The following is a 25,206-nucleotide window of genomic DNA, read 5'->3' as shown; positions in this document are numbered from 1 at the left end:
AGGACTGTGGATGAAAGGAGACTACCATCCTATAAAAAAGTACATTCTTGTAAATATTTATATGTTTTTTGTCCTTAAGGGCAAATAAAACATTTTCCTAGGTCACATATAAGTGATTAAACTCCTTACTCATTTTGTGGTGTAGGCTCAGATCTGGCATTGCTGGGGCTGTAGCATAGGCCAGCAGCTGCAGCTCCGATTCAATCCCTACCCGGGGAACCTCCGTGTGCCATGGGTGTTACCCTAAAAAGACAAAAAAAAAAAAAAAAAAAAAAAAAATTAGTGAAGGAAGGATCAGATTATATAATTTAAATTATTACTCCACTCCTCCAAAGTTCATCCTTATCAGTGAGAGTAGGCCTTTTTCATTCTTCTTCTTTTTTTTTTTTTTGCCTTTTCTAGGGCCGCTTCTGCGGCATATGGAGGTTCCCAGGCTAGGGGTCTAATCAGAGCTGTAGCTGCCAGCCTATGCCAGAGCCACAGCAATGCGGGATCCGAGCCGCATCTGCGACCTACACCACAGCTCACGGCAACGCCGGATCCTTAACCCACTGAGCAAGGGCAGGGATGGAACCCAAAACCTCATGGTTCCTGGTCGGATTCGTTAACCACTGCGCCACGACGGGAACTCTTCTTTCACTCTTCTTGATTGGCCATTAGTTTAGCAGTGTGTCCAGACTTGGGAACAGTTGAGTGGATGCGTGTAAAAGACTGAACACGACTCTGGGAATAGCAAGACCTTCAAACCAGCACACCGGTTTGGTGATGGGCTGATCTAAAATGTATCGGATAACGATAGTTTGCAATTAGAGCTTGATGTCTATCAAGTCATTTCATCCTCAGAACAACACTGTACATGGGGTGCTTTTTTTTTTTTTTTTTTTTGTCTTGTTGTTGTTGTTGTTGCTATTTCTTGGGCCGCTCCCGCGGCATATCGAGGTTCCCGGGCTAGGGGTCCAATCGGAGCTGTAGCCACTGGCCTACGCCAGAGCCACAGCAACGAGGGATCCGAGCCACGTCTGCAACCTACACCACAGCTCACGGCAACGGCAGATCGTTAACCCACTGAGCAAGGGCAGGGACCGAACCCGCAACCTCATGGTTCCTAGTCGGATTCGTTAACCACTGCGCCACGATGGGAACTCCAATTTTTTTTTAACCTGTCTTGTAGATGAGAAAATCCGGGAGCAGAGATGTTAAATAACTTGTTCAGAATCACAGAGCAGGTTACAGAGCTGGGATTGCAACCCAAAATTTGACTTCTGAGCCCAGGCTTTTAAAAACTACACTATATCATTTGTTACTATAGAGTGAAGGGTCCCTAAATATATATATTTATATATATATTATATATATTATAAATTTATACATATTATCTATATTATAAATATAAATATATATGTTTACATATGAGAGCTTTTTAATATCCAAAGGGCTCATCCTTTAATTTTTAAAACATGGGGAAGGACCATGAGATAGAGAACGCTCTGTGCCTTGGATCTTTATGAGTCAGTGTTGTCTGTTCAGGGTTTCTCTAAATCTACATTAAATGAGCTTTTTGGTTTAAAACCATTTTAAGGCATTTTACTGACTAGGTATTTCTGGCCACATCCATCAGGTATACAGTGCAGATTGTTTAGTTACCAAGTCATTCTGGGTATTTTTTAACTTCAACTGAACGAACCACTCCATGTCATGGGAAACGTAATCAAATTTTGATATTCGCCTCGAAAAAGAGGGTTGGGAAGGTAAACATGCTTCAGGAGAAGGGCCCAAACACATTACTAATTATCATGTGTGGCCTTTTATCTTCTGTCGCCAGCATGTGCCTTTCAGCATCCACAACGTCCTACCTAGTGTTAGCTGGCGTTTTGCAGAAAAATAGGTAATGTCCTAACTCCAAATCTCACATAGCTACTGTACCCATTGTTGCTGAAACTTCCTTATTTGGCCGCCAATGAAAGTGAGAGACCTATTAATTCCTATTTCTTTGAAGAAGGGAAGTGGGAGCAATGGCAGCCCTGGGCTTTTTGATGAATCGCTATCACCGTAAAGTGCCAATGGCCCCAGATATTTCTGATGATTTTTCTTTGTTTCTTGAGACAATACGTCAGAGAGCATCACCTGGCGTTTTGTGTTTCCTATTTTCTATGCATTTCTGGTTACATGGATCTGTAATTGCTGTGATTATCTCCCTCTCTCAACCGTGTGAGTATTGAGTTTACACACACACACAATCAGAACTGTGTGAAGTTAGGAAGTCTTTCCCTTCTCTGATTTCATGGCGTTAGATACTTTGTAAAGGCACTAAGCCAGGAAACAAAGAAAACAGCTAAGGACTCCTGTGTGGGTTGGCTTATTTCATCCTCTTTGGATTTTGTGGTGCTGCATGTCTTGACCACCTGTGTGCCTGAAATTCTGATAGAGCCTAATGGGTTCTACTGAATGGATTTGCCAGTAAATCACTCGTTCCAAAGAAGCCAAAGTGACCGGTGTCAATGGCACGGTCGCTCTCAGAAGACTTGGTTATTGACCCCCGGCCACCCGTCTTCCCTGAGTACCTACATATATCTCTCTTTGAGAATTTCTCTTGGCCTACTGTTGACTCAAGTGCACTGAATTTACAGCGATCACTCTTAACCTTACACATAGAAGGTAAAGAAAACAAACCCCACCAGTTTTTTTCATGGTCTGCTCTGCACTGGGTTTATGTGCAAATTGTGAAGGTCCACAGTTTCGAAAATGATTTTCTCTGGTGTTCTAAAATGCTGTGGAAAATCAACTTGATATTTTATGTATCAAAACATTTAAGGACTGGAACGTGCATAAACATTCTAAACTGTTTTAACTGAAAGTGAGCTACCTATGTGTGTATTTATATATAGTTATATACATAGTTATAGCCGTATTTCTCACATATGTGTAAAATCAGGTCATGTATGGCATACACGTACAAGGGAGTAGCTGAGCAAATTGAGACTTGATGCTAAGTGAGGCTAAGGTTGCAGACTCAATTCCTATGCAGGCTGTTTAGTTAATTCTTTTTTTTTTTTTTTTTGTCTTTTTGCTATTTCTTTGGGCCGCTTCTGCGGCATATGGAGGTTCCCAGGCTAGGGGTCTAATCAGAGCTGTAGTCGCCGGCCTACGCCAGAGCCACAGCAACGCGGGATCCGAGCCGCGTCTGCAACCTACACCACAGCTCACGGCAACGCCGGATCCTTCACCCACTGAGCAAGGGCAGGGACCGAACCCGCAACCTCATGGTTCCTAGTTGGATTTGTTAACCACTGCGCCACGACGGGAACTCCTGTTTAGTTAATTCTTAATCCATAGAATTACCCTTGGTCATATCTTGAATAATATTGCCGCTGGTCCAAAAAGGCAGAGTGAATGAGTCAGTGCAACCCACCCCACTCTTAGGAAAAGAGGCAAATTTGTCAGAGCAGATCCATAATGTATCTGTTCTTTTGGGGGCAAGTTTCATTTTACTCTCAAATCCAATGTGATTTTGATATTACTGTGTAAGTCTTGTTAAAATATGTAAATAGGGCACTTGCTAAACTGACTTTATTTAGTGTTCTTTTAAGTGATCATAAAATTTTAATGACTATTATTACTGATACTCTAATAAGTACTTCAATGAATTTTTTGATGGTTAAATATAATTTGTGTGTTACTCCAGAATCGCAATGTGGGGATTTTAATATTGAAACATTACTGTAAAATATTCATACCATCAGCCTTCCATGTTGCTATACCATAGAATAAATGCATGTTGATTTGAACTTAAATCTTTCTGACATTCAGTGGTGTGGGTATCACAAAATCTTATAATGCATCCGTCATTCTGCTGAGGGAAAGGGACTTGCATTTTCAGAGTACTTATAAATTGATGTTAAAAACCATTTTATTCTAACCAAGAAGGCTCTTGTTTACAGTCCAATTTTGGACATAAATGTGAGTTACTTAAATAGAGAGATAACCTTCATCTTTCAGCAGCAGCGAGTGCTGGGTGAGGTCAAGGCCAAGAGTTTAGTGTTTTTGTTATCAAAGTGTTATTGTCTAACTTGAGGACCACAGTATATGGTCATCGCCTCGCGTGCAAACAACTTGGATTCTTTTGAACTCTGCTCGGTGGTACTACCTTTCCCCACACTGCAAGCCCCTCACACCCCAGAAGTTGCTTTTTTCTTTGGGTTTTTTGGTTGTTTTTTTGTTTTTGTTTTTGTTTTGTCTAGTTGCTGTTGTTGTTTTTAAGGCAGGCCAGCACTTAGCAGGAAAAGTTGCATCTCCTGTGCCTGTGACCAGCTGGAGGCCAAACAAAGCAGCTCATGAGACAGCGTTCCTGCTGCTATTTATGTAGCCCTCAGACACAGGGCCGGGTTTTTAACAAAATGATTGCTTGGGCTTTAGGTCTCACGTCATGAAGCATTTTGTTGATGCTTTATAAATAGTGTCACCTATTTATAACCTTCAGCCGCTATTCTTTTCGTGGCATTCTCAAGTGGCCTTTGGTTTGGTTAACATCAGCCACTCGTATGCACTTGTGTTGCTGGAAAAGTTAAAGAGGAAGAAGTGAGCGCTCACCTGCCCATCGGTGCAGTGTCTGGGGAGTTGTTAGAGGTGGGAAGTTCAGGTACAATTGGGATCCTAGAGCAAACACTGTAAACGTGGCAAAGAAAGGATCGGATGAATTTTATCTCAGGAAGGTATCACTTGACAGATGCAGCACAGATCTTTACTGGAAAAGATCTACATACGCTGAGAGTCTTAGATTCCACTAAAAGAAGAAAAAGAAAGAAAAACGACTGAGGTGCCAGGCGATTCCGGTGGGAGGGAGCTGTCTGTGCGCGTATCACCGGGAATTGGTGCAGTTTTCCTCTCATCTTGGCCGTCGGGGGAGGATTTTAAAGTTCACCCTGCTTCTGCTGCCTTCCTCTTTCCTCCCGTTGTGCTTTACCTCCGGGCAAAGGTGAAAACCTGCTTTCCATCCCCTGCGTCTAATAGAGAATCTTCATCAAAAGCAAGAAAGCCAGAGAAGAGAGAGGAAAAGTGAGGCAGAGAGATCAGCGCCTTGCTCTGTGGCAGTTGATGAAAGCAGCAAAGGCCTTGGCAGACCCAGGAGCCAGAGGGAACTCACACAAGTGGAAGTAGCCTGTGAACAACTGCAGGCCAGTCGGCAACCCCGGAGACTGGTTTGTTGGTCACAATAGGTTCAGATCCACATGCACCTCTAACCTGTATACGTTTATAAACAATGTGAAGAAATAGCAAGACGGGATAAGGGGAAAAAAACAAGCTTTCTAAAATATTCCAAGTGGCTTTTTTTTTTTTTTTTTTTTTTCTTGAAAAGGATTACTGTGAAGAGAACATTTGCCAAAGCTACATGTTCTGGGTTTTATACCAATTTTCCAGCTGCTTCAGTGTAGAATATACCCTTTTTTAGATCGAAGTCTAGTGGATTTACATTACATTATGAAGTTTTAGCTCTGCACCGTAGTGATTCAGTATTTTTGCAGATTCTACTCCATTAAAAGTTTTTTAGGAGACCATAGCTATAATTCCCTGGGCTGTGCAGTAGACACTTGTTGCTTAATTATTGTACATTTGGTACTTTGTTGATCTTAATCCCACACCCTAATTTGCCCCTCCTCCTTCCCTCTCCCCCTTGTAACCATGAGTTTGTTTTCTTTATCTATAAGCCTATTTCTGTTTTTCGTAAGCGTTCATTGGCGGTTTTCCTTCTTTTTCTTTTTGTCTTTCGAGGGCCGCACCCTTGGCATACAGACATTCTCGGGCTAGGGCTCAAATCGCAGCTGCACCTGCTGGCCTATGCCACAGCCACAGCCATGCCAGATCCCCGCTTGCCTGCAACCTACACTGCAGCTCATGGCAATGCCAGATCCTTCACCCAGTGATCAAGGCCAGGGATGGAACCCTCATCTTCGTGGATACTAGTAGGATTCTTAGCCCGCTGAGCCACAACAGGAACTCCCATTTGTGTTGTTTTTTAGATTCCACAAATGATGATATCATACAGTGTTTGTGTTTCTCTGTCTGACTTATTTCACTAAGCATGAGGTTTACTCCCAACCTCCTGGTGGGTTTTCAGTGATAACAAGAGCATTCACTTAACAGGTTAGGGTAGGTCTGTGGTGGTTACATTCGAGAAAGCTGCAGGTAGGCAGTATTGGAGCCAAACCTCAGCCGACTGTCTGTCTTCTGTGCCCATCCACTGTAGCACCTCTCTAGGAACTCCTGACATAATAGAGCTGTGACCATAGATCCCGGATCCCTCTTCTGGGGGCAAAATGCCTTTTTTCCTGGCTATTGAAAGCAAATGCATGCTCCTCTGATGTGTTCAGTCTGGGCGGAGACCTTGTCTTTAACAGGCAGGGTGGGTAGGTCTTGCGGCTCAAATTCTCCCCTTCCTCATGTGGGTAACAGTAGCGTGAGGACAGGCATTAAAGCCTAGAGAAGATCTAAAGGTCCATCGTAATTACGGTAGATGAGTGCCAGTCACCATGCCACATGCCAAGAACGGAGGGGCCTTTTCTGTCTCAGCCGGTTACTCTGAAATGCCGTAAACTGGAGTCTGCTTTTTCAGCCAGCTGGGTTTCTGAAGGAAAGTCATTAACAGGGATTGTGATCGGGTGGCAGGTGGAGTTCCTGATGTGGCTCAGTGGGTTAAGGACCTGACATAGAGTCCATGAGGATGCAGGTTCAATCCCTGGCCTCACTCAGTGGGCAAGCATCCCGCATTGCTGCAAGCTCACAAGCCGCAGTGTAAGGTGGCGGGTGCAGCTGGGATCCGGTGTTGCCCTGGCTGTGGTGTAGGCCGGCAGCTGCAGCTCCCATTCAACACCTAGCCTGGGAACCTCCATATGCCACAGGTGCAGCCCCCCAAAAGAAAGTAAATAAATAAATAAATACAATGTGGGGACACAAAGCACAGAGGTAAAGAAGTAACCTGGGATGAGCGGAATACCTTGAGCCCACCGTGGTAGACCACAGATGGAGCTACACAGCGGAAAAAACACTTCACGCCCGAGACTTTGAAGGGGTAACCCTAAAACAAAAGTACGCAAAGGGCCTAGATATACTTTTATTCTCCAAACAAAGTTATTTCAGACTGATTTCCCTGAAAGTTGGCGTTACCCTGCCTAAAGGTTTGTGGTCCACAGAAGTCTTTGGGGAAAGCTCTTTAGCCACTTTGAAGTAGAAAGTCAATGGCTTTTCTGAAATGTGACAGGCTCATAAACCCCAAACAGGTCTGCATGGAGTGGAGGCGTGAGAGAATCAATTCTCCTTGTCATTCCAGTAGTGAAACCTACTAGGAACTATCCCCAATCAGTCCCTTGAACATTTTCTGTTCTTCCTTTAAGACTAAGGCACGTCTAGTAATCCAGCAGATGATGCAATTAAAGCCCACAGAGAGGTCTGCTCATTTATCTGGTCTGTGGCTTGGTTCTCTCAAGCAATCCTCAATTATTTCCCATCGTCAGTGATTTTTTTTTTTTTTTTGAAACCTGGCAATGATGTCAGCTTCGGTAAGTTAAGATGCTCTGCTCCCTATGCTGCTTATGCTTTGGTGCCTTATTAAATGCACCAGCTAAACAGAAAATGTAGTATAAATATGTTTCATGAGTCATTTAAGGATTCAGCCAAGAGACATTGCAATTGACTTTTGAGTCCATTTTTAGAACAAACTCTTTCAAGACTCCCCTCAACAGAAACACTTCCCCCCCTGCGCTAGAGCTGACAAGGCTGTATGCATTACTTTATTTTGATACTGACATTTAAACAATAAAATAAAGCCATTTAAAACAAATAGTAGTGCTTTAAGTGTCTGGGCTGTCAAGATATCAAATTATATAACTTGGAAAAAATCAGAATTCATTGTTAATGGTATGCACTTAACACAAAGGGTCGCTGGAGTATTCACCAGATATATATTCAGCTACTGTGTTGGAGCTAACAGGCTGTATTCCTTTAGATAGAACTGACTATATTCACTTAAATGGACTTGACTCCAGTACAATCACTGTATTCAAATGTCAAAAAAAAAAAAAAGAGAGAGAGAGAGAGAGAGGGAGAGAGAGAGAGAAAGAGGATGTCACAGAGGGTCACAAATTATGTTGGATTTTGACAGATTGTAGCCTTGCTTTACACGAGCAGTAACATCTCATTTGTCACCGTTTGATCTGTAAGTGCGGGAATGGGAGCGGAAGGCCCTCCATCTCCACCACAATTTAATCGCTCTGAGGCCGCCAGTGCTGGTGGGAACCACCTGCCCTGCACCGCACTGCTGATCTGTTTTAATTTAAGCGTCCGTCCGCTGGATGAAAGCATAAATCGTCTCTCTTTGATCTGCAAATGGTGTGGTTTTGTAAAGCAGGGTGTGGAATCAGGGAGAAAGGACTTCGAATTTGGTGTGGCCTGGACACTGTGACCCTGTGGAGACACCAACCGTGATGTTTTTACTCTCCAGGAGTTGCAAACCAAGAAAAGACGCTCTTGGGAAAACTTGCGACAGAGCAGGGGAAATAGCTCAAGGAAACCTATGTGGGTGAAGAGGTTAACAATGAAATAAAAGCTTCGGAGCATAATAAGATATTGTTCTCAGAAGACTCAAAGCAGGTCTCCCATCCCTGTGTCATCCTTTTTTAAAATTGAACTGTAGTTCATTAACACTGTTTTGTTAGTTGCAGGTGGACATGAAGTGATTCGGTTCTACACATATACAGAGGCATAGAGATTTGGCTTTTTACGTTCTTTTCCATGATAGGCTATTACAGGATATTGCGTATAGTTCCCTGTGCTGTACAGTAGGGCCTTATTGTTTATTCATCATGCCTGTCATCTTTTAAACCACATTTTGGTGTTGTTAGTGTTGGAACTTTGGCTGCAAGAGGAACAACCGAGGAGATGTTAAAGAAATTTTATGTGTTGCCACCGAGAAGGGTCAGCGTTATTTTACGTGATTGTTTTTGTTAAGCCATAGGTGGTTAGCAGTATTGTGTTAGTGTCAGGTGTGAATGGTCAGCATTATTAGTGCACCCTGAAGTTTTCCAGGGAGGATGTGAACAGTAAGAGGATTTTGTTGAAATTGGGATGTATCGAAAGGCACGCACTTTTAAATCAAATAAGTGATGTGATGACTGAACACAATAAACCTTACATCCAAATAGTTCCTATGAGCCTTGAAGTGGTCCCCAAGGCAAACATTTTAAGGTGCTTTCCACATTGTTTCATAGTCTTTTTCCCAGAATCACAAATAATATATTTTTTTATAAATAAAAAGAGAAACCCTTTGTAGCACTTCTGCCAAAAATAAATTGGGTAATGAAGAATTGTCAAAAACACATTCACTGTTTTGGTGTGTTTAAAACAATGACTTCTTACTGCAGAGATTAAAGCAGTAACACAGGGTTTCCTAACCACGACTAGAAATACTTCCACGGTTAAGATGTTGCCATTATGATAGGATTTTTACGACTCCTGTAAACAGAAACATGTTTACAGGAGGCCTGCTACAAATTTTAATACAAAGTTTTCCGACATATTTTAAAATTAATAACCAAAATATTTCCAAAGAAGAATCCATGTCAGGAAAAATCCCCAAGAGTAACCCAGAAATTTCCAAGAGACTTCCCCTAGTCCACAGGGAATCACTCCACAAACCAAAGAAAAATTCCCCCTGAAATTCCTTTAGGATCGCATGGAAAGCAGAAGCAATTTACAGTTCAATTCGAAAAGCTAAAAATTTCTTCACTGGTAATGGTTCTAATAAAATTACCAGCAGAGGAGAAGGCCCCTGAAGGCCAGTTGAGTCATCCCGCTCATTCTGGCCCATGGATTTAGCTGGCTTTCGCCTCCCATAATTCCCATTAATGGCTTTTCTAAACAGTGTTTGCATAGGAAACATAAAGGTGTCTCCACCACTTGCATTTATTAAGTTACTCCACTGCGCCGCTGCAGGCTCCGAGGTAAACATCGCTGAGCTTTTAGGGGAAATAAGTTCCACGAAGCAGTTTTGGAAGACCCTGCATTTTTATAATGGGATTCCGAGGAGTGGAAAGTAAATTACGGCTGTGACACTAACGGGAGTGTGTGGGACATGGGAGGCTAGATTATGGGGATTCTTCCTGCCTTGGAGGGCTGAGCTCTGCTGATGTGTTTGGACCACAGGGAAGAGGGGAGGGAAGGGGGAAGGGGTAGAAGAAAGAGGAAGTGGAGAAAGGGATGCAAAGTGTGTTGTGTTATGTCTGTATTTTGGGAAATGATGTGGGCCCCCTACAGGTGCGCTTCACTGTAACCCAAGATATCTGCTCCTCTGCTTCCATTTCACAGCCTGTACAATGGAAAGGATTCTTCTCCTGTTTTCCCTGTACGCAAATCCTTCCTTCTTTCTTTTTTCCCTTCCTTCCTTCCTTTCTTTTTTTTTTTTTTAGGGCCGCACCTGTGGCATATGGAGGTTCCCAGGCTGGGGGTCAAATCGGAGCTGCAGCTGCTGACCTGCACCACAGACACAGCTATGCCAGATCTGAGCCATGTCTGTGACCTACACCACAGCTCACAGCAATGCTGGATCCTTAACCCACTGCGGGAGGCCAGGGAGCGAACCTGCATCCTCATGAATACTTGTCAGGTTGGTTAGCATTGAGCCATGATGGGAACTGTTTTTGTTCCCATCATGGCACTGCAGCTATGGAAGTTCCCAGGCTAGGGGTCGAATTAGAGCTGCAGCTGGCCTACACCACAGCCACAGCAATGCAGGATCTGAGCCGTGTCTGTGACCTACACCACAGCTCATGGCAATGACAGATCCTTAACCCACTGAGCGAGGCCCGGGATCGAACCTGCATCTTCATGGATGCTGGTCAGATTCATTTCCACTGAGCCACGACGGGACCTCCAGGCAAGAGTCACTCTTAAGAGCATCCCATACATAGACGACTATCATCAGACACGTCCTGGTGTCCATTCATCTTTCCCTAACACCCTCCATCTCTTCGGTTCCTAAGCCTGGTGGACTCTACCTACAGAAGATCTTTTCACTGCTTCTCTTTCTATTCACCTCCACCCCCTCTTGCCACTATGCTAGTGTAGATGGTTTTCTGTTATCACCCAGGCTGTGAAATAATCTCCTTTGGTCTGTAAGTCTTCAGTGCTTCTGTTCCCAACATCTTTTTTTTTTTTTTGGCTTTTTGCTATTTCTTGGGCCGCTCCTGCGGCATATGGAGGTTCCCAGGCTAGGGGTCCAATCGGAGCTGTAGCCACCGGCCTACGCCAGAGCCACAGCAATGCAGGATCTGAGCCGCATCTGCAACCTACACCACAGCTCACGGCCACGCCGGATCGTTAACCCACTGAGCAAGGGCAGGGACCGAACCCGCAACCTCATGGTTCGTAGTCGGATTCGTTAACCACTGCGCCATGACGGGAACTCCTGTTCCCAACATCTTTCTCACGGCACAGGTTAGAGTCGAAACTTCCTACCAGTGGTCTCAGCAGCCATTCACACTTAGACCCTAATGGACCTTGCTAGCCTTCTTCGGGCAGTGCGTGTTTTCACCACCTTGCCCTTCTCATGATCTCCAGCACAGAGCAGGCTTTCCGTGCCTCCGTATCGCTGCTTGTTCATTCACTCCACCTGGAATGCCCTTCTCACTCACATCTTCCCCTGGGCAAGTCCAGGACATTTGAAAGAAGTCACCTCTATTTTGTGAAGGCTTGTGAATCCTCCTCCACAATTAATTGTTTTTTTTTTATTGCTCTGCATTCCCACAGTTTTTAATTTTATTTTTTTTTGCATACCTCTAGCATAACACAAAATGTATTACAGTGAGTTATTAAAAGGAGTCCCCCCAGTGGATTCTAGGACCTGGAGGGCAGACAATAGGTTTTATTTTTGTCTGACTGACCCCCCTCCTGTCCCTAAATTCAGCATAGTGTTTGTGACCTGAGTCCATTTTCCATCAGTATTGATGCTAAATCCATTGGCAGCAGATATTCCAGGAACTTTCTTTGGAGGCAAACTTGAACTCTGTGTGTGTTTGTGTGTGTGTGTGTGTGTGTGTGTGTGTGCGTGTGCGCGCGCAAAGGCGCACAAGTGTTATATTTGTTAGTAGGTTTAATATTTAGATATACTCATAAGATTCTATATCTAGTGACTTGCTGCTAGGATCCTTATACCAATTGAATTGCTCCTTCAGGCTACTCTAAGCGAATCTGGCTATTGATTTCTGTGAAAAGCAACACCAGGATCAGAGAGACTGAGAGAAGGAACAACCTACCATTCATAGCGAGGACCTACTGTGTGCCATACTCTGGACTCAATGCCTTTCATAATCTTGGTTGCATCTCTCAGTGGCAGTACAGAAGCGAGAGCCTAGTTCTGCTACTTCTGATTGAATGAATCTGGGCAGTTACTTCGCCACCATGTGCTCTGTTGCCTGTGGTTCTTTCCCTCATAGGAGGGTTGTAAAGAAAAAGCGAGTGGATACATGGGATGCTCTCAAGACACTAATTTACATCTGATAAGTGTGCAATATTGTCAACAAAACAAGATTATACACACACACACACACACACACACACACACACATATATACCCCAAATTTACATGCATCTATATATGTAGCACTTATTTCAGTAGCACTTATTATCTTCATATCCTTCCAAGTAGAGTATTTGAATATCCTGCCCACAGTCACATAGTTGGTAAGTGGCAGAGCTGGGGCAAGGCGGGGGCTGGGGGAGTCACATTCAGTGCTTTAGGCGCTTGCACTTTTCCTCCGCTGCCACCCCCCCACCCTCAACAACATTCATGTTTAAAGCTCTGCTGTAATCATTAGTCAAGAGCTTCAGAAGAAGAAGAAATTAAGGTGGTCTTATGCTAAAGCCAAGTCAAATGGAGAAAGAAAAATATGCCTCTAAATATTCTTTAAGTGCCTTCAAGCCCCGTAAGCTGCATTCGCTTATTACACCGATGGGGAAGTTGATGAATGATGAAGTTTGTTGACGGGAATGCTGCAAGCCTGTATCTTCCTAAACGGAACGTTACATCCTGCCAACCATCAGAATTCCGATTTGGGCAACGGCAGCATCTTTAGGATCCTTTTGGAACCTAAAGCAAAAGGAAATACAGACATTGAATGTGGTACCATTGTCTCGACTTTACTCTAAGGCACTTTATGTTTTTAAGGATTACAAGTCTATTTTAATAACTTCTATTTCTGTTGCTAAATGTATGACCTTTAAATCGAAGGCACGTGTGCTTTTGTACACTCCTCTGAACCACACACTGTAGAGAGAAATAAATGAGGGCTAGGCCCTTCTGTGACAGTGAACTTCACTTTCGTGGAGACTGATCGCTCTTGAGAGGTGATAAATGTCGGTGGAAAAGTACAGTAGGCCATCGTATATTAAATATGGAAAAGTACTTTTAAATAATACCGAAACGTGCAAAATAGAAGCTGACAGCCACCACCGAATGGAATGGTGGGCTCAGATTTTGTTTGGCAGAATTAACAAGTGATGAAGATTTTGACAGGAAATGCCAGCATGGACAACACACACGTGGGCTCCCGTCCCAACAACAAGGCTATTTTTATATCTGGAACTCCTGTTGTTCCCCCCCCCCCCATGGTAGATGATTTTAAGAAAAAAGTAGGCTTATTATTATTATTATTTTATGTTTTTAGGGCTGCACCCGCAACATATGGAGGTTCCCAGGGTAGGGGTCGAATCGGAGCTGTGGCCGCTGGCCTGCAACACAGAATGCAAGCTGCGTCTGCGACCTACACCACAGCTCACAGCAACGCTGGATCCTTAACCCACTGAGCGAGGCCAGGGATGGAACCTGCATCCTCTTGGATCCTAGTCAGTTTTGTTTCCACTGAGCCACAACGGGAACTCCTGGACTTGTTACTTCTAAAGTGAATTTTAGTGACGATGGTTTGATGAATCCCAAAGTATTGTTTTACTGAATCTGATTGAAAGACTTAGGGATCCTACCTACTTGGCATGTTTTTCATAAAGCAGAGCCTGACAAAACATGAAACCTCAGTTGTTGCTTTTGTTATTTCTGGATAGAAGTAAGAACGTGGACATATTAGAGTCTGCACCCACCGGGAGGTCAAGACTGTAGAGCAAGAGCTGTGACACACCAAGGGTAGATAAAGGTGTGACTCCATCAAAGGCCTCCCAGAGACAAGGATAGAAAAGTGTTGGCTTCTTTGAGCAAAGCTGTATCTTCTCCTCCTTTGAAGTTTATGTGCCAGGCATTGTGCCAGCCTTTAAGTGTTTAATAACAAACAAAAGCCAGGATGGTCCAGGTTCTGAAAAAAGTTTATAACCTCATGTTTAATCATCTCGGAAGTGAATGTAACCATGAAGATTCTGGAAGTGGATGGTTATTACCAAGGCCATGTCATCGATTGGCAGGCACAGCTGGTTTGAACATCCGACACAGACCCATTGGTGATAGATTCGTCACAAAGAGGTAGCTTGTATGGGAGATTCTAGAATGCAAGGAGAAGGGGAAAGAAATCTCAAAACCAATGACTAGGAAAGATGTTCAAGTCCTGGATTCTCCTCTGAGCAACAGGGAGGACATCTGTGTCATTTCTCTGTGTGTCTTATAGAAGATCCAACCCTCTTCTTTTTTTTTTCCTAGACCATTCTGGACATACTGATTTCAGGGGTGTTCTATGGCCTAGTGGAATCGGTAAAGGTGCTCTTGTAACAAGATGCCATCTGATTGCTTCATTCGATTTTAATAGTATGCCGGTGATGTATGCTCTTTGAAATGAGCTCCCATCCCCATAGAACCGTCAGACTTGGGAGCCATGAACTGCCTCTGGTTGGGAGACGGGTTGAGCTAAAGGTGTTAGCTCATCAGTTGCAGAGCCAAAAATAGAACACTGGCTCTGAGGCCAGTGTTGAGGCACTGGACTCTGCTGCCCATTCCACGCACAGCGGCCCAGTCATGTTGTCTCATCCCATCGTTTCTGTGGATTGGACACCAGGAGCTCCAGGGAGCATTAGGGTGATTAGGTGAATCTGTGATTTCCTAAGAAGGTCTTAGGATGTCTAAAAATATCTTCCTTTTCTCTCTTGACACTTAGAGGAAGTCTCCTTCGTGATCCCCTCAGCAAGAGGACTGAAATGAATTTATACCCCAAATGCCGATATTAAATATTTGCCCTTAAAAGCAAGGAGACCAGGACAGCTATGCGTATATGAAATGTGCATTGTTGCAGACGAACATTTTCAGAATCTGCCGTCATGACAAAAGCAATAAAGGAGGATAATATTTAAGTTGATGAAAGATGCAAACATGGCTTTATTGGGTTTCTAAATTCAAATTAAAAGAATAAATATTTCATCAGTGATGCTAATTAAAGATTGGTCAAAGATTTGTCTGTGTCTCATATAGCAAATACCAATCAGAACTGATTAAGAGAAGTAACATTTATTGGACTGCTCAGTTATAGGGAGGAATGATTACTCTGAAGTCCGTTTCACTGGGTGATGGGTATTTGATTATAACTTGATTTTCAGACGACATTAGTCCTTTTGTGCCATCTTGCTCTTTCCACAGAATAAGATTTGGATCTGGGTTCGGGGTGGGGGGATCGTGCTTTGGGATGATTAATTCTGTAAACTTTGTTTGTAGTAGTTTTGGGTGGTTGTGTGTGCTCCTAGTGTTTTTATTTGGGGCATTCTTTCTTTTTTAAAAAAGTCAGTTTAAAAATTGATTCAACGGACTGTGATCTTCAGGCACTTCGCGGTTGATCATCACAGCCACGTGTTTCTTTTCTGTTTGGTTCGTGTGTTTATGTGCGTCGTTAGATACAAGATTCGGAGAAGATAGTTTGTGTGCTCAGTAAAAATGGCAATTGAGGAAATAGAGAATGGAGAAGAAGATGTCAAATTAAGGCCATGCTCCCTGGCGTGGGTCCCCCATACACCAGAATGGGGCTGTTTTGGGGCAGGATCCAGGGGCTGGTCTCTCACAAGTCGGGGTGTGACTGTGTCCCCTTAGGGTTTGTGCTGTGTTTTCTTTCTTTCCAGTACCATTTTTTAAGATTGTGAAGCATGTCAATTGCCATTGCCATGAAATTGTCCACTCTGTCCACCTTGCCGGACCATCATGTTTCCTTTTGGTTTTGTAAGTAAGAGGGATGCAAAAATGCTTTTGTTTGTCCACATGATAAAGGTAAACAAGTGAATCCGAGGGTGCTGTCCTGTAGCCTCATGTCAGCCTTGGTGGCCAGCTGTTTTCAGCATCTGACTCTATCCGCGTTTCTCAAGGCCAGGGTCACGGGAGGGTCGGGATGTGGTCATCCTTGAGATGGCACTGTCGTTCGCTCTCTCAGGAGTCAGAATGTGGTCGGAATAGGCTAGAGACTTCCTGGAAACTCTAGAGGTGACATGCTCTCATGAATGTAGAAATCCTTAACAATTTCGGAAGGACAACAAGACCACTGTGGGTTTAGTGGCTACTGTGTAGCAAGAGGGTTCACGCTGAACAGCCTCTTTCAAAGAAGAGCTTCAGCTCCATCTGCGGATCTCTCCAACGGTCAAATACCTCAATTACCTTCGTCTGCTAACCAGGTGGAAAGTACTAGAGCATTGTCCCCCCTCAAGCTGTGCTGCGAGCATCTGTAGACACAGGTCTACTTGCAGCCGTTTTTTGTGAGCAAATATAGGGACCAATGAAGAGTTAAAATCATCCTCAAAATGACCCGCTCCCACTCCGCTTCTCTTTCTGTATGTATGTGTTACACACCAGGTACATTAAAATTCACATTTAAATTTCAAATGAGTTAAATACACCATTGCTTTCAAATAAGTGACTGATTTTTGTTCCTCTCATGTTATATTAATATTAATATTATGGAATCCTGTAGCCTGGCATTCCTTGCTGACTATCTGATAATTGGGTCGTGGCGAGGAGGGTTGAGGTCATCTTGTTTAGCTTATCTCTGCCAGAAAAAGAGGGGCCAATAATAAGGGAAAGCGGCCATAAAATGGTAACAAAAAAATTGAAAAGAAGATTTAATCTCTGGCCAATTTGAAACATATCCCAGGGAATCCATAGAGAAAAAGATAAAGTGTGACTATGAGTAAGTTAACTAAACACATTACACTGTAAGAGCAAATGGAGTTAGTCCATTGTACATGTTTAATTTCCTATTAGTCTCTGGCGTTTACTACCACGCCTGAGCTGGGGCATCTGTAAATTCAGTTAAATACAGTGCATTGTCTAAACATATCACAGCTCCAATCAGTCACCCCAGCTGCTGATAAGAAGCCTCTTGTATTATTGAATCTACAATGGGGAGACTCTGCAAGCACCAAGATAACAGCTAGGTATTTCACTTTTAAGTATGGAAAGAAAGAAAGAAAAAAAAAGAAAGAAAGAACCCAGCTGCCTGCCTTTGCTTTTACAGCTCTGACATTTATTACCACGCTCAGACTTGCTTTCTACCAGTGATGTGATTTTTGGTTTGGGCTGTATTATGTCTTTCTTTGGTTTTAACTTCAACTCTGTGACTCAAAGAGAAAGAAAGAGAGCAGGGCAGAAAAGTGTGGCCGACAAACAAACAAACAAACAAACAAAATCAGCTTTCCTGATTTTGAGATAAGCCATGGCTTCTTCAGAAGGTGTTTTGGTGTTTTGTTTTGCTTTTTTAACTTAAGCCCTCAAAATTGATTTTTGCTTTTCTTCCAGGCTGGGTGGGCCCAGAAGGATGACACTCAGTCTTTCCCTTTTCTTTTTCATAGTTTCTTTGATATTTTTCTTCGAGGTCCTCTAATGATTGATCTCAGAAAGCAAATCACTTTGAGTCTAATGAACGACAGGGCAGGTCTATGCCAATGCCCTTCCCAAGTTCCAGGTACAGTTCTTCATTCCTCTTTTTATGATTACTTTATTTAGCCTTGTATAATTATATTACACCAATCTTTCTGCTATTGGTGATGGTGGAGATATATAGAATTATTTTTAGATATAATGCTATTTTTTTATTTAAAAAATTTCTTTTCAAGGGTGCTATTAAATGATTCCTCTCATGCCCCAGAAGTGTTCATATACCATTTTCTAAAATCTTATTCAGACACGGGCTGTTATGCGGTGTGATGATGATAATAATACCTGCTTCACACCTTGGTTTTTAATAGAATAACTGATCATCTTTTGCAAACTGCTCCCGGTCTACCACGCACATATTTGCGCAAGTACAAACCGCATTGCCTTCATTTGATTTTATGAGTTTGTATTTCCTCTTTCCCAAGCAGATGTTTTGCTACAGCTGCTATTTGTTTAGTAAATTGGCTCACAGGCAATCGTTCTGTTTTCCTGTAATGTTAAGGATCTGACCAAAGACATGAATGCAAAAGAAAACAGAAGCAAGAAGAAGGGAATGGCAAGAACAAGTAACTTCTTTATCAAGTTCCAGTTCGAGCTCTTGTTTGTCCGTTACATTTTCTTCTGGCCTCGTTCCGTGCCATGCCTCTCTTGACAGTCACGGCCTCAGCATACACACATATTCATCTGCCCTCACATACAGGCCTCCCCCCACCCCATCCACCTGTCCACCTGGTAACGATCCAAAGCAGCCCTAAGGCCATGGGGCTAGGGTTTCAGTATATTCCAAAGATGTATTCAGTTCATCCTGCACAAAGATGCTGCTGTGTATGTGGTGACAAATGATGCTCTGATTGGTCTTTTGAAAATGAAAAGGTCAAGAACAAATGTTTAGATGAAGGGGCAACAGCTAAAGATTTTAGGTGATCCAGGCCACGGAAAAGAACATAAACGTGGGAGTTAGCCGTGAACACTAGGTATTAGCAACAGATTATTGGTTCATGAAAGTGACCCAGTCCCTTGCTATTGCCATAGGATGCACTTGTATAGAAAGGTTACTGTTTCTTAGAGATGAGGTTGATGATCCAGTTACGAAAGCCCTCTAAGCCTAGTGCCCTTTATCAAGCTATTGTCTCCCAGCTCTAAACCTACCCTTTCTGTGTGACATCTGGGGGCTGGGAATCAAGGCAGGAGGAGAGAGAAGAAATTTGATCTTTATGTTTGCTTCCTGTTGACTGATCCCTGACAGTGCCATCCCAGCAAAGACCCTTTGCCCTGGCACTGGCAGTTGGCTCTGTTTCTAGCTCTTTCTGGCACTGGAGCTCAAGCCCCATAATGCGGCTCAGAGGTCTGCGTCTCAGCCCAACTGAGACCTCTTCGCTGGGCTTCCCGATTCTGACAGCCCTGACTCTTCCTTTTGCTTCCACGGTTTCCAGAAGCATCCTGCAGTCGTGATCCTGCTCCCTTTTCCCTCTTGCAGTTCAACAGCCTTTGAGCCACTTTCTCGTATTAAATTCTCCCCGTTGAAATGCCTCGTATGGTTTCTGTCTTCCCATCTGGAGCTGACAAAAGTAGACCCACAATCTCCTAATTTTATATGCACTCTTTCTCTTAATGTCACATCCTCATTTCACCACCAAGGACTAGGATATGTGTCCAGAATGTTATGGCATAAATTATTTTCTGTTGTCGTTATAGGAGAGCTTAGAGTTTTAAAGATGAGTTTGACAGTGACTGAGGTCAGTGAATCACTGAGCTTTGCATTTTATTTCTCAACTTAAACTGATTGGCAGTGAACGATCTTTGGTGGGGTATTCAGTCTCCTTAGCATTCAATAGTGTCTTTTTATGGTGAGGATTAAATAGAAATCTATCTTCATCCAGATAGCAGTCAAAGCAGATAGGTAAATAAAGTTATAGCAAATATTTGCAAACCACTTCAGTGAAAATTAGGGTCGATTCATGGATTGTGTCAGTCTTTTGCAGAATGGATGAACAGGATAGACTTGGAAAAAAGTTTGTGTGGAATGTGAGTTTTGGGGTTACGATTTTAGAGAAAGCAGAGTTTAGTGTTAAAGATGAACAGAGGAAATATTCACAAAAACGAAATGACATTTAAGAACTACATAGATTAATAATTTCCTTTGAAAATGTCATTCAGTATGTATAATGAGTAAAATGGGATTTTAAGTAATAGCACATGTAAGAGCAAGAAATGAATGCGCTTATTCTGATTAATATAAATAGCAGCTAAACTCAGTAATTCAAATAAAAAGATGGTGCTTTGAAATCTTTATTATCAGATTTTGCTATTTATAGCAATCAAATTAAAGCCGATCTCCCCTGTTTTCCTTCCTGCTGTATCGATGTGGTTTAACGCCAACCTGTGATACAGCTGAAAAATTATTTTGTCTTCATTTTCTTCAGGTAGGCAATGAAAACAATGTCAGATTATTGATTGGTTATTCATTTAAAGACATGTAAATTTACAGTGGGTTTACTTTTTTTTTTAAATTTTTCCTGAACCTTGAGCTCAAGGAAAAATCACGTCAGTGTTCCCTTAAACCCTGAAGATGGGTGCTCAGCTAGGAGGTTCCTTGGGTCCTAATTTTGAAAACGTGGTTTATCCAGGTTGTCAGAGACGTTCTAATGCCATTTTAGAATAACCCCCACGGACCAGCTCTCCAGTTGCACGAAATCAATAATCCACTAGGGAACATTTAACCTGGAATAGATAATCCAAGGAGGCCTGGCATTAAAATGGCCAAAGTGTTCCAGGTCAGAGTAGGGATTAGACCAACACAATGGTTCATGGAAAAATGTTATTAGCACCTGTTATTGTTGGCCCTGGGTCTGATTTTCTTATCCCAGCCTCGTTGTTTGAAAAGTGCAACGACTCTATTTGGTGTTGAGGAATATTTGGTTTCACAAGCAAAATTTTATTCTTTGTATTATGTTTCACAACCAAAGCTGGCGTGTCCCTAAATAGTCACAAAGTCTGGGCGGGCTCAGGACAAGCTAGGTAGGGTCTATGAGCATTTAGACTCCTCCCGCAAATGTAATTGAAGAGCAATCACAAGCACAGCATGGCAAGGCCCTCCTCATCCTCTCCACTAATCATCAGATGCCAAAGGCTCATCCAGGCCAGCACTTTCTGTGCGAATGTGGATAATAGCCTTAACTGTGTGTTAAACAATGACTATATTTGAGAGCACCAGGAATTGAAGCCGAGCACAGAAAGGCCAGGATTTATTCAGACATGTTCCTACCTTTTTTAAATGTTTATTTACTAGCTGTGTGACCTTAGATAAATCATTCAACCATTTTGATCCTGCATTTATTTAAGTGAAAGCATTTTAATAATCAGGGCCCATTTCAGTTGTAAGGGCTTTGAATAGATTTCAGTTTTTAAAGTTGTGTGGGGTACTTCAGAGTTTTCTAAAATTTTATGGAGTATGCTCTAGAAAGCCTGGCAGGTTAATAGTAGTTAAAGGAGCCATATAACATGTTACTCTTTTTTTTTTTTTTGTATCACGATGCAAGTCACTTCTTCCTGTGTCTTTATTTTCCGCTTGTAAATTGTAGGCAGTAATACCTGCCTCACGTTGTGGTGATTAATGAAATAATCTTTCAACCTGTGGGCACAGGGGTGTGGGCACAACAGCTTTTTCAAGGGCCTCGGGAAAAAAGCCACTACAGAGAGAGCAGCTGAGAAGCACCAACTTGCAGTAAACGTGTAAATCCCAAACCCACCACATCCTGCCCTAAATAAAGGTCCATCCTTGCTCACACACTTTGAAGTCCTGTTTCTCTGTCAGAACCCAAACCACTCAGGAGAGTTACTGCTGTTTGGTAAATGTTTTCAATCGCAGCCCCCTTTGTTTTCCCATAACACTGGCAATGTGTTCCTTAGAGTTTTCTGGGAGCTCTCACCATCCTGTTCTGCCTGTGACTGTGACCTTGGCTCCTGATGCGGTGGCTCCGAGGCAGCCGGACAGACGCACGTGTGCGGAGGGGAGCCCCAGGGCGGCGCCGGGGTGCGCGGGCTGTCGGCCAGGACTCGGTCCCAGGGCGTCCCCTCCACGCAGCAGAGCCCCTGGCCGGGCGCCCATCTGGGGCGGGCGGGCGGGCGGCCTGCGGGTGGGTGGCCCGGGGCCGAGCTGGCAGTTGCAGCCAAGCATCCCCGGAGCATGCCCCGCCCGCAGCTGCAGGCGCTGCCTCCTCCCGCCTCCCGCCTCCCGCCTCCCGCCTCACTGGCTGGCTTGGGAGGCCTCCGCGCAGCCCTTAACGACCTCCCTGAGCCAAATCCCAGGGGGGAATTGAGGAGGAATGCAGAAGCAGCTTTTTCTCCCTCATCATTTGAGATACTATTTTATCTTTAACAATCCGCACTCAGAAGGGAAAGCTTGGAGTGAATAGATCTGTCAAGGAAACAGGATGCAGCCTGTGTACCCCCAGCATATGCCTCTGCTATGTTGTCTGAGACCTGCCTGAAGGCTGGTCATTGTGCATTGGCTACTCTTGATGTACGTATATTTAAAGCATTGAATTGAATAAGGAAATCTAGCCCAAAGCTGCATGATCCCTTATTCTAAAGTTCTTTCATAGGACTTGGGATAAATGTAGTAGTCCCCTAGACCTCAAAAGTGGACTCTGGCATAGAGGATTCTTTTTTTTTTTCAAATTGACATGATTTTTTAAGTTTTAGGTTCATAGCCGAATTGAGTGGAAGGCACAGGGTTCCCATATGCTTTCTCCCCCTGCTCTGCACACCCTGCCCCACCATCAACACCCCATAGGGGAGTGATGCCTTTGCTACAGTAGAACCTACATTGCAGGGTCATGATCTGCCGAAGTTCATGGTTGCCATTGGGCTTCACTCTTAGTGTTCTGTGAGTGCACCTGCCATTCTAGCATCACACAGAATGGTTTCACTGCCCTAAAAATCCTCTGATCTTCACCCATTCACTCCTCCCTAGTCCCTGACCCAAGGTGGAATTTTTTTTTTTTTTTTTTTTTTTTTTAATAACAGGCAAGAAGTTTCGCCCTAATTAGTCACTTGTTTTCCTTATGGGCTGCTTCTCCCTCATAGGGAAGACAGGGTAGCAGGAAGCGTGCTTTCACAGGTTAGATTTTGTTAACAGGGGCTATTAGTGTGTGTGTGACTTCTTAATCCCCCTTCTGCTAAGGGGCAGCTCCAGCCCGACCAGTTTTAATTAGCAGGGAAACGCTCATATTATTTTGGTACACTGATTACGGGCAGATCCTAACTAGAAGTCAGTTTGGATTCCCAAGAGAGTTCAGTGTTAAGAAATGCAAAGGGTACCTTTTTCTTTTCTTTCTTTTCTCTTTTCTTTTCTTTTTTTTCCCTTTAATTCTCCTCCACCATGAACTCCAGATAAGCAGCAGGCCCGAGCCAGATTTCATTACTATCACGCACTCTTCATGGTCATCTTTTAATATTTGAAAGGATCATTTGTTAACTGGAAATGGTCAATTTTTTTTTCTTTGGCTTTTGAAATATAATTTTCAATTTTTAATTTGATTCATTTAGATGAAATCATTAATCAGGGTTGAAACTGAGTTAATTTTCTGGAAAATAAATGAGGTTGTTAGAGGGAACATTATTAAGTGGGCTCTTTGTAAGAAAGGGATAATAGCTGAAAATATGGAATACTTGGAGAACTGTAGCATGTGGGTAAAAATCGAAAGCATTTTTTTTCCCCTTGTTAAGTGGAATAATTCATTTTAAAAATTAGTTAGATCGGAGGGTTTTCAGCATTACGCATTATAAACATCTCATTAATTATATTAAAATTTGTAAATAGCAAAGTTTTAAGACATTATAAGGAAAGCACGCCATGTAAAATTCTCTTTCTTGCTGTGAGATGTTAAGACATGTAATTTCTAATGTGCTTTTACCCTCTTTCTTTAAAAATGACTTAACCCATACTAGCTTTAATATGCTTTATCTCATATTTCTTTTTTTGGATTTCAAGAGTCTTTGATTGTAGTTTCATTATAAAATATGTCAGAAAGAATTCACTGTTAACCAGTGTAATATATATAGTATGTTTAGTTCCCCAGTGCTTCCTTCCTGACCTGATTTATAGTTGCCTTTGGGTAGTTTTCCTTTCTTAACCCCATGTCATTATACGTATCACCTTGTCCTAAATTCCCAAATCTCCATAGTACCCAAGGATTTAGCTTATAACATGTCATTTTACATATTGACTCTTTGTTGCTTTTTAATTATTGTCGTATTACTTCCTCTCTGCATCTTTTGCCTCTTTTAACTGTATCCTAAAAATACCAGTCAGAATTAGGCGTTTCTGTACATGCCATAAGTTCTCACAGTAGGTGTTCTGTGAGTCCTTTGGGACTGATCCACTCAGTGCAAGTGACAGGGACTTTAAGAGTCTAGGATCTTTAAGAGACGGGCTTTCTCAAGTCGTCTACCTTGGAAGCAGATCCGGGCCCCAGACCATATCAGGCCTCTTTTTTTCCATTGGAACCTGGATCAGATTTTGGCCATTGAAGAAGAGAGCCTATTTCACTGGCTTACTGCAGGGCACGGCAGGACTTGAAGTGACTGGGCGGGTGCGTAAAGCATCCTACCCGAGAAAATGAACAAAGTCGAGGTCTGGCCCCACATCTAGCCACCTCAGCTCACCCTTTAAGGGAGATGCTGGTCCCTGGAGAATCCACTGCTCGTGGTTGCTTCTGATGGTTGCCTCAGGTCTTCACGTTTCACACTGCGCCTTTTCAGCATGAGCACTTCTTTCAGAGCTTTCAGTTGAATGTCCTGTGTAGAGAAGTTCCCATTCACGCAACTCGAGGGGATTTTATTGGCCCTTCCGTGAATGCTCTGTTACCTCTTTGTGGATGCAGGGAGCAAGCACAGCCAGCCCAGCTCCCAAGTTCTGGGGACATCTGCTGAAGGCTTACGTTTGGTTTGCAGGATGAATTATACCATCAATTCAACCTGTCTGTATGTTTTTCTGTAGTTGTTTCTAGCCACGATTCTGTATTGCTAGTCCCATAAAGCAACATAAATGAAGGATTACATAGAAATGTTGGCTCATGGATGTCAACATGTTTCTCTAAGGTATCCTTTCAACCCTTGATCCTCATGAGGTCATACATGTGAAATATTTGAGGCAGTTCCTGGGCCCCAATAAGTATCCCTTAATGTTAGCTCTCGTTATTTTTTTTTTTTTTTTTTCGTTTTATGGCCATACCTGTAGCATATGGAAGTTCCCTGGCGAGGGGTCTGATTGGAGCTGCGGCTGAGGTCTACAGCACAGCCACAGCAACCCAGCATCC

At 43.0% G+C, this 25,206-nt stretch overlaps 1 protein-coding gene and 1 long non-coding RNA gene across 51 annotated transcripts in view; both read left to right on the top strand.

Moving 5' to 3' along the window:
- ESRRG (estrogen related receptor gamma) overlaps positions 1 to 25,206 on the top strand; it is a 663,361-nt gene that overhangs the window by 536,308 nt on the left and 101,847 nt on the right. The gene's annotated exons all lie outside the window — the stretch shown is intronic.
- LOC146398781 (uncharacterized) lies at positions 17,800 to 21,671 on the top strand. Its single transcript, XR_014817323.1, has 2 exons — positions 17,800 to 17,912; positions 18,313 to 21,671. It is a non-coding gene; the product is annotated as an uncharacterized LOC146398781 (long non-coding RNA).

This window comes from Sus scrofa, chromosome 10 (assembly GCF_054392235.1).
Source record: "Sus scrofa isolate SSC_HxYL_T2T_F1_AM1 chromosome 10, Sscrofa_HxYL_maternal_Yorkshire_Landrace_v2.0, whole genome shotgun sequence".
NCBI lineage: Eukaryota > Metazoa > Chordata > Mammalia > Artiodactyla > Suidae > Sus > Sus scrofa.
This window is presented reverse-complemented; position numbering and strand designations above follow the sequence as displayed.